Source organism: Sminthopsis crassicaudata, chromosome 5 (genome assembly GCF_048593235.1).
Source record: "Sminthopsis crassicaudata isolate SCR6 chromosome 5, ASM4859323v1, whole genome shotgun sequence".
In the NCBI taxonomy this organism is placed as follows: Eukaryota; Metazoa; Chordata; class Mammalia; order Dasyuromorphia; family Dasyuridae; genus Sminthopsis; species Sminthopsis crassicaudata.
Window position 1 is genome coordinate 129,602,738 of NC_133621.1, and position 10,545 is coordinate 129,613,282.

The 10,545-nt window shown below is 34.1% G+C and overlaps 1 pseudogene; it reads right to left on the reverse strand.

Annotated features, from left to right (window-relative positions):
* Nucleotides 1–9,570: 9,570 nt before the first annotated feature.
* On the reverse strand, nt 9,571–10,150 carry LOC141543898 (rRNA-processing protein FCF1 homolog pseudogene; annotated as a pseudogene).
* Nucleotides 10,151–10,545: the final 395 nt, after the last annotated feature.

Sequence of the window (10,545 nt, forward strand, 5' to 3'; positions counted from 1 at the left end):
TTCTTTTTTATTTTTAATTTCATTTAGGAAACAATATACAAAGCTGAGCTTTCTACCATTTCCAGATAACAGTGGGATGCTTCAATAATACAATTTAAAGTATTTTGTGATGTCTAAGAATAGCAGTCAGTACCCCACTTGAACAGTTAATGTGCTAAGTACTTTTTTCTTTTTTAGCTTTTTTTTTTTAATTAATAAAGCCTTTTATTTTCAAAACCTAGAAATAGATAATTTTCAGCATTCACCCTCACAAAATCCTGTGTTCCAAAAATTTTTTTCTCCATTCCTCCCACCCCCTCTCTGAGATGGTTCTATTCACTTAACTTAGCTTCAGTTCATATAAGTTTCTCCAGGCCTCTCTGAAATCATCCTGCTGATTGCTTCTTATAGAAAAATAATATTCCCTAACATTCATATACCATAACTTAATTCAGCCATTCTCCAATTGATGGCATCCACTTAAAAACTTTCTAGTTTTTTGCCACTACAAAAAATTTTGTACATGTAAGTCCTTTTCCCTCCTTTATGATCTCTTTAAGACACAGGTCCAGTAGTGACACTGTTAGATCAAAGGATTTGATAGTTACAAAATTGCTCTCCAGAATGGTTGAATCTGTTCATAGCTCCACCAAAAATGTTTTAATGTCCCAGTTTTCCCACATCCCTTCCAACATTCATCCTTATGCTTTCCTGTCATCTTAGCCAATTGGAGAAGTGTGTAGTGGTACCTCAGAGTTGTCTTGATCTGCATTTCTCTGATCAATAGTGATTTAGAGCATTTTTTCATATGACTAGAAATGGTTTCAGTTTCTTCATCTGAAAATTGTCTGTTCATATCCTTTGACCATTTATCAGTTGTAGAATGGCTTGAATTCTTAGAAATTTGAGTCAATTCTCTCTTTATTTTATTTTTTCCTTTCTTTTCCAAACTGTTGACTGTCATGCATACATTTCATTTCTTTTCTCATTTTTTCTTCTACTTCTCTCATTTTCCTTTTTAAATCTTTTATGAACATTTCCAAGAAGCTTCTTTGGGCTTGCGACCAATTTATCTCACTCTTTGAGATTTCTTCTGTGGGTATTCTGTCCTCATCTGAGTTTGTGTTTTGGTCTGCCCTGTCACCATAATAGCTTTCTGTGGTCAAGGTTCTTTTTTGTTTCTTTCTCATTTTATTTCCTTTTTGGTATTTCTTGATTTTTTTCTTTTAAAGTGGAGCTCTGTAAAGATGGTTCTGTCCTAAGCTTCCTGTGTAGCTCTGAGCCTTGGCTTTGAATACAGGGGCTTCTTATGTTCAGAGGGGTAGCTTTGCCTGATCTTTCCAGGAAACAGTTGTTTCCCAGAGTTTGACTTCTGAGCTGGGACTGGAAGCTGCCCCTCTGATTTGCTCCTCTACTGAACCAAGACTGAGAGTCTTAGTTATTGATTTGCTGTGATTAAGACCCTCAAGCATACTTTCCCAGAGTCTGTCTGAGCTGGGGTGAACACCCTTTTTACCCCAGTGAGACTGATCTTTCCTGAAGTTATTTCAGTCTATCTTGAGCTGGAGAGTAATTTCATTCCATCAGATTCTGTTCAGATGCTTGGTATCATGTGGTTTTTGAAGGAAACTGGGAGAGCTTGAGCAGCTTCCTGATTTTAACTCTACCATCTTGACTCCACCTCCCATTAGTTTCTATATATTTTAAAAATAAGGCATTTATCAGAACCCTTGAATATAAACATTTCCCCAGTTTATTGCTTCCCTTTTAATCTTGTCTGAATTGGTTTTGTTTCTATAAAATTTTTTTAACTTAATATACTCAAAATTATCTTTTTTGTATTCCATAATGTACTCTAGTTCTATAGCCACAAATTTCTTCATTCTCCATAGATCTAAGAGATAGATTATCCTTTGTTTTTCTAATTTGCTTATAATATTACTCTTTATGTCTAATTCATGAACCCATTTTAACCTTATCTTGGTATAGGATGTTAGGTGTGGGTCAATGCCTAATTTCTGCCATACTAATTTCTAATTTTTCCAGAAATTTTTGTTAAATAGTGAGTTCTTGTCCTAAAAGCTAGGGCCTTTGGCTTTATCAAACACTAGAATACTATAATCATTGACTATTGTGTTTTGTGAATCTAACCTATTCCATTGATTGACTACTCTATTTCTTAGCCAGTACCAACTGGTTTTAATGACCTATGCTTTATAATAGAATTTTAGGTCTGGTACAGCTAGGCTACCTTCATTTTAATTTTTTTCATTAATTCCCTTCAAATTCTTGACCTTTTGTTCTTCCAGATGAATTTTGTTATTATTTTTTCCAGCCCTGTAAAATAATTTCTTGGAAGTTTGACTAAGTAGATTGATTTAGGTAGTATTATAATTTTTATTATATTAACTTGGCCTACCCATGAACATTTGATATTTTCCCAACTGATTAAATCTGACTTTATTTGTATGGAAAATGTTTTGTGATTATATTCATATAGTTCCTGAATTTGCTTTGGTACGTAGACTCCCAAATATTTGATATTATCTATTATTTTGAATGAAATTTCTCTTTGTATCTCTTGCTGCTGGAATTTTGTTGATAATATACAAAACTACTAATGCTTTATATGGATTTATGTTGTATCCTGCAAATGTGCTAAACTTGTGAATTGTTTCTAGTAGTTTTTTAGTTGAGTCTCTAGGATTCTCTAAATATATCATCATATCATCTGCAAACAGTGATTATTTGGTTTCCTCATTACCTACTCTAATTACTTTAATCTCTTTTTGATTTCTTATTACTAAAGCTAACATTTCTAATACAATATTGAATAATAATGGTGATAATGATAATTGTTTCACCCCTCATCTTAGTGGGTATGGTTTTTTAAATAGATGCATTTTAAGGAAAACTACATTTATTCTTTTTGTGGTGGTTGTTGTTACTGAGATAATTGGGTTAAGTGACTTGCCCAGGGTCACACAGCTAGGAAGTATTAAGTGTCTGAGGCCAGATTTGAACCAGGTCCTCCTGGCTTTAGAGCTGGTGCTCTATTCACTGTATCACCTAGCTGCCCCAACTCCATTTATTCTTATATTCTAGTGTTTTAAATTGGAATGGACATTGGATTTTATCAAATGCCTTTTCTACATCTATTGAGATAATCATATATATTTTTTAGTTTGGTTATTGCTATAGTCAATTATGCTAATAGCTTTTCTACTATTGAACCCACCCTGTATTCTACTTGGTCATGGTATATTATCCTGGGAATAACTTGCTGTAATCTCTTTGCTAATATTTCATTTAAGATTTTGGCATCAATATTCATGAAGAAAATTTGTCCATAATTTTCTTAGGGAGCTGATTAATAGCTTATTCAATTTTTTAAAAAAATGAAACTATTTAAGTAATTTGAAAATTTCCTCTTCTGTTAATCTGGGCAATCTATATTTTTGTAAGTATTCATTCATTTCACTTAGATTATCAGATTTATTGCCATGTAGTTGGGCAAAATAACTCCTAATGATTACTCTAATTTCTCTTTTCATTTTTGAGGCTAACAATTTGATTTTCTTCTTCTTTTTTTTTCTTTTACATCCCCTCACCATTTCTTATATCTTTCCTCTTCTATTTATGTTCTCCTTTCTATAATCCTTTCTATTTCCTTTTCCCTTTCCCCTCCCACCTCCCTATATGATAGGACATGTTTCCCTGTGAAGCTAAATATGTCTGATATTCTTTCTTTGAGCCAAATCTGATGAGAGTAGGATTCATGCAATGCTCATTCCTTTCCCATTTTTCTTCTCAGTTGTAATAGGTCATTTTTGCCTCTTCATGAGATAGAATTCACCCCATTTTACCTCAATTTTCCTCTTCTTCCAGTACAATCCCTTTTCCACATCTAGTTTCTTTTTCATATCATCACAATAAAATCAAATTATACCTCTACCCTGTAAGTATACCTATAACAGAGATATACTTCTCAAGAGTTAAACACATCATCTTTCCATATAGGGATATAAAATTTTAAACTTTTAAAAGAAACAGTTATTTTTTTCCTTTTTATGCTTTTCTTGAATTCTGTACATTTTCTGTTCAGCTCTGGTCTTTTTATCAGAAAAAATGAAATTTACCTGTTTTATTGAATGTCCATTTCTTTCCCTGAAAGATAATGCTTCATTTTGCTGGATAATTGATTCTTGGCTGCAATCCAAGTTCCTTTGCCTTTTTGATCCTTTAAGGAAGTTGCTAGGTCCTGGGTAATACTGATTGTGGCTCTTTGATATTTGAATTGTTTCTCTCTGGCTGTTTGAAATATTTTCTCCTTGATCAGATAATTTTGAAATTTAGCTACAATATTCCTTGGAGTTTTTAATTTGGGGTCTCTTTCAGGAAGTGATTGGTGAATTCTCTTAATGGATATTTTACTTTCTAGTTCCAGGATATTAAGGTAGTTTTCCTTGATGATTTCCTGAAAGATGATGTCTAGGCTCTTTTTTATAATTCTTAGATTGTCTCTCCTGGATCTATTTTCCTAGTCAGTTGTTTTTCCAATGAGGTACTTTATATTTTCTTCTATTTTCTTTTCATTATTTTTGGTTTTGTTTGTCTGATTCTTGATGTCTCGTTGAGTCATTTGTTTCCATTTGTTCAATTCTAATTTTTGATGAAATTTTTCTTCAGTTAGTTTTTTTATCTCCTTTTGCATTTAGCCAATTGAACTTTTAAATGAGTTGTTTTGTTCATTGGATATTTTTTTCCATTTCATAAATTCTGTTTTTCAAAGAGTTGGTTTCTTTTTCAAATCTATTTTGTAAGGAGTCATATAATATTTACATTTCACCAAATCTATTTTAAAGAGTTTTCTTCAATAATTTCTGTGGTTCCTTTTCTAAACTCTCCTGCAAAGTTCTCCTTTCCTTTCCCCATTTTTCTTCTAACTCTCTTTTAAGATTCTTTTTGAATTCTTCAAAGAGTGTATTGTGATTTGGGGACCAATTCATATCATCCTTTGGGACTTCATACTAAGTTGATTTGGCTTTACTTTCCTCAGGGTTAGTCTGCTCTTCTCCATCTTCATAAAAGCCATCTATGGTCAGACTTTTTTTTTTTTTTTTTGCTCATTTTTTTAAAGATTAAGGTCTGCTCTTAGGGCAAAGGGAAGATTGTCCCAAGCTTCTTCTACAAGTGATAGCAGCTTTAAGTTGCCTTGGCCCAGTGTTACTGCCTTCCTTCTTGTCCTGGGTGGGCGTGGCCAATTCCTATGTTATTCTGGGGTTTAGACTCACTATTTGCTTTTTGTATTGGAGTTGGGTTTCTCACAGATAATCCTCTGATCTACTGGCTTCTGAACCAGAACAAAGTAGCCAATGCTGCTGTATTTTGGCTAAGAGCCTCCCAGTAGATTCTCTGTTTTGCAGATGCCACACTACCCTGAGTCCCTGCACTGTGCCTGTGCTTGGCTGCCTCCCCCCTTGCCCAATTGAAAGAGATATTTTCTGAAGTTCCTCCAAAATATCTTCTGCTGGAAAATTGTTACACTCCAAATATATGTGGGTTCTGAAACTCCAAAACCAGTTCAGAGGCTTGATCTGGTGTATATCTGAGGGAAGCCAGGAAGAACTCAGATAAAGACCTTTAAACTCTCAGCCATCTTGGCTCTGTCTTCTGTGCTAAGTACTTCAAAAACATCATCTCATTTTATTTTTTCATCAGCTCTCTGAAGTAGCTGCTATTATTATGCCCATATAAAGTTGAGGAAACTGAAGCAAATAGAGATTAAAGAAATTTACCCAGAGTAACACAGCTCCTTAGTGTCTGAGGCTGGATTTGAATCCAAGGGACTTGTGACTCCAATCACAGGTATCTCACAACTTTACCACCAGCTGTGTCTCTGTACATCATGGAGTTGCTTAATCAATGTATATTTAATGAATGAATGAATCAGGTATTTATTTTAGGCTTAAGATCAAGAACCCTGTGGAAAAAGATGGAGATGTGGGAAATAACAAGGTTTTTGTAGCTATCTGCAAATGGAGGCAGGTACTATTTAAAGACTATCCAGAGTTTCTTGGAACTAATTGATCTAGTTATGTGAGATTTGTTCCTGTTATGTATTTTTAATAGACTGTAGAATAGTTTTTTTCCCTTTCATTTTCCTTTCTATTATTAGGGATTTAAAACAAAGGTTAACATTTACTTATACAAAGAAGGATAGAAACAAAGGGATTACTTATGAAATGGAATTCTTAATACATGTAACTTGTTTTTTTCATATATTTTTAATTTAACATAAATGTTCCAACATAGGGGCACTTAAGTGATGCAATGGATAGAACATTGGACCTGGGGTCAGAGAAACTCCTGAGTTCAAATCTGACCTCAGATACTTTCTAGTTGTGTGACCCTAGGCAGGCTACTCAAGTTCTGTTTGCTTCAATTTCCTCATTTATAAATTGAGCTGAAGAAGGAGGTGGAAAACCACTCCAATATCTTTGCCAAGAAAATCCCAAATGGGATCACAAAAAGTTGGAGATGATTGAAGTGTTTAGTCACAAACAAAGTTCCAATATTGCTGTAATTTTCTTTGTCTCCTGAACTTTATTGTTTTTATTTCTACTGATTTAAAAAAATGATTCATTGATGCATTCTTCCTTTTTTAAAAAAAGTATTATTAGTAGACTTTAGAGTAGGTTGTTAAGCCTTTATGCATGGAAATATAGAAATAGTGAGAAGTAGGGCTCACAGAGACAATCTAGTGGAATTCAGAGGTGTTCTGTATCCTGCACTTGTAATATGAATAGGAAGTGAAATGACCCTTGGGTATAGGAGCAGGATAAGGAAGGGATGGGAGAAGGAGGCAAATAAAACTGGCTCACTAAAAACCAATTAGGACTGGAAAACAAGAAGACATTTGAGTGGTCCAAGACCAAGAGATCCTTTGACCTCTGACTGAGAGCAGTGCCTGGAATGTAGTAGAAGCTTATTTGTTGAATAGAATAAATTACTGTGGGGTCCATATGCACAACCGAACAATTTAAAGAAAACTTTGAAACATTTTCCTCACTGGGAGACTCAGTTAGATGCAGAAAGAAGATAGAAAAGATGGGGAGGGACAACTTCTGGTCTCTTCTTCTTGGTGGAGTCTTAACTGTTTCAGTACTATATGATATAGTGGTGTACAAGTCTCTGGAGGAGGATGGCCCTCTGTAGGTGGTAAAGGATGAGAGAGAACTCAACTCTCTAGGACAGACATGTCAAATTCAAGTATTCTTGAACAGCAAAATTCTCAAAAGTAGAAAAAAGATTAAAATGTATTTGAGAAATAGTTGACAAAATAAATAAAACTATTCTGTAGCATAGATATTAACTTGTGGTTTTTAAAATCAATATGAAGTTTATTTCTATTTGAATTTGACACCACTGCTACAGGATGTCCGATATGATTCCTTTCTGTCCATTAATTTATAAATAAAACTGTGTTATGTTTCATTTTGTCTTCATCTCAATGACTTGTGCTCAAGAAGTAGCATAAAATATATAATTAATGAATAAGCAGAAAAGAGATGAGCCATTCATGTATTAAAAGTAAAGGGTAATAAATGGAAGCCCAACTGCTTTTATACTAGTACCAATGTATAATAGGAATACCTAGAGAAAACTCTTCCAAGGTTTGAATAACCTTTATGGGCTATTTATAGTAGGACATAGAAAAAGGTTATATAGCATGAGAAGGCACACATGGTTTGCCATCTGTGTTTGCCATATCAAGGAGCACCCATATTAGTTAGATAATGGTTCTATTTGCACTATTGAACCTTGTTTGGGCCCTGGGAGCCTGAGAGCTACTCTTAGGGAATCAATAGAGACTCATTTTTCCAGGTCCCACCTAGTGGATCAATGTACGACAGAATTCAGAGAGGACTACCATATATATCCAGTCTCATTGTGCCAAAAAGACCTGATGACTATGTTAGCATTTGGGAATCAATGTGGAGGGACCCTCAAAATATCTCATTATGTAATTGGCATTATTCTGAGCCCCTAGTAGTAGACTTATGGGAGAAGAGAATGATAAGGAAAGGGCCAGAGAGCTTAGATCCTTTTCCTTCATGGCCAGACATGTAATAAGGGTAGTAGCAGTAAGAAAGTCCCTTCATGATACTGAAACTCACTGAAAGACCTACAGGAAAGCCCTATTCTATGCTACTAAATTGGATACTATTAGCATACAAGATCTATAATCTTTCTCTCTCTCTTTTTCTTCCTTTCTCCCTTTCTTTCTTTTTTCTTTTTCTTCTTTTCTCATTTTCTTTCTCTCTCTTTTTTTCTTCTTTTCTCTCTCTACCTCTCTTCCTTCCTTCTTTCCTCTTTCTTTCTCTCTGAGTCATCCAGAGTCACAGGGCTAGGAAGTATTTGTGTCTGGATTGGAACTGAGGTCCTCCTGATTATAATCTCTGCTCTATCTACCTGTCTGAGATCTGTTATTTCTTGTGGGATATTCTAGATGTGGGAAATTCTTTTATAAATAATTAGTTATGGAGGCATGATTAATTAAATCCTAAGGAATTGCCTGAAGTTAAGTGATGTGTAGGTGGTTGATAGGTGGGTTTGTTATTGCTATGTGTTGTGGCTACATAATTAGCAGCAGAGTTGAGATTTAGTCCCAAGTGTTTTTTTATTTCTAGTCCAGGATTCTATCTACTATATTATTGATTACCTTTAGTAATTTAACCTATATTATTTAGGAATTTAGCCTATGTTAATTTGATATAATAATAACTATTGTGCTAACGCTCAGTAATGTTTTAATGGGAGACTCTTCTCTCACATAATGTGAATATATCTTAACAGGGATCTTATGAAACCAGGACCTTAACCCAAAGGACTTTAACAGTATGAATTTCAGTTCCTGATGCATGGAGGAGATATTTGGGGATGGCTCAAGTCCTTATGATGCTTCTCAATGCAATAGTTTTGTCCTTTTGTAGTCTTAAGAAAGAAGAGAGACACAAAGAGGCCCAGTGTATTCAGTGTATTGCTGCATCGACAGAAGACCTGTGAGGCAACAGCTCTTGGAAAGAACCTTTGGGGCACTGGCAAGAGGCAGGAACAGTACATGGAGTACATGTATTAATTTGGGAATCTGCATATTTATCCTTCTATTTTCAAGACCCATCAAAAACACAGATTTGTGTTTCTCGAGCCAATAATTGAAATGTTCCAGCACTGAACATGCTTTTATTCTGATATTATTTTTTTTCTGAACAAAATCAGTTTATGTATAAATACAATGAGTTTCTTTATTTTTTCTTTTTTTTTTTAACTAAAATACAAAATTCTTTAGGAATAGAAGAAAAAATGAAATCCCTATGATCCTATTTTATACAAAAGTATAAGTGATTAGAATGGTGTTTGTCTTTTGACACATGGATAATTTGTAAATTAACATCAGACAAAACATTGTCTGTTGCAGTTACAATTGTTGATATTACAAAGTTACAATCTGGTGTTCTCTCCATATTATGCCTATAGTTATATGATAGAAATCTAGGGATCTTCTTGATTCCTCACTTATGGGCCCAATCAACTGCCACAATGTAATCCTTGAGTGACCCAGAAATCCTCTGCATGTGGTACTTTGGGTATGCATGGCAATCACTCTCATAATGGCACCTTGGCAATTCTCAATACCACTTGGTATTTCTGTCCCAGCTTTTTAATTTCAGCCATTACATAGTTTTGCTGGTAATGCATTTGGCATGTAAGAAGACCCTTTTTGACTGCATTAAGTAAGTCCAACTTGATTTAATGGAGTAGTTGATAAAGTTAGAATCGCCCAAAATGTAGTAAGGGGATCCCAGCTGTGTGTTATATTGGGAAGAACAAGCAGGATGATTGCTGGGGAACCTCTCTTACTTTGAGAGCACTGGGATCTTTCTTCTCTTTCTTTTTTGGCTTTAATATATCTCCTTTTTAAAAAAGGAATCTTTTTTTCTTAGAATGTCTTTTTAAAAATTTTCTATGAAAGCAAATTATGACTTTCTTTTTTTATATCTGCCTTAGAAATGCAACTGGTTCAGAATACTCACAATTTCTCATCTTGTAACCTAAGCATTTACTCTATAGTTGGGTTATTTTCTTGGTATTTTGTTTGTTTCCCCATGTTAGAATGCATACCTCCTGTCATTTTTTCTTCAATAGTATTTTATTTTTCCAAATACACATAAGGATAGTTTTCAACATTTATTTTTATAAGATTTTGTGTTCCAATTTTTTTCCCTCCCTACTTTACTTCCTCCTTCCCCAAGATAGCAAGCAATTTGATATAGATTAAATATGCATAATCCTTATAGATATACTTCTATATTTGTCATGTGGTACAAGAAAAATCATCCCAGAAAGGAAAAAAAAAAACATAAGAAAGAAAAAACAAAGAACAAATAAAGGTCAAAATATTATGCTTTGATCCAGATTCAGTCTCCATAGTTCTTTCTTTGGATATGTATTGCATTTTTCATCCTAAGTCTAATTATTTTGAGTTACTGCAGTCACCATTCT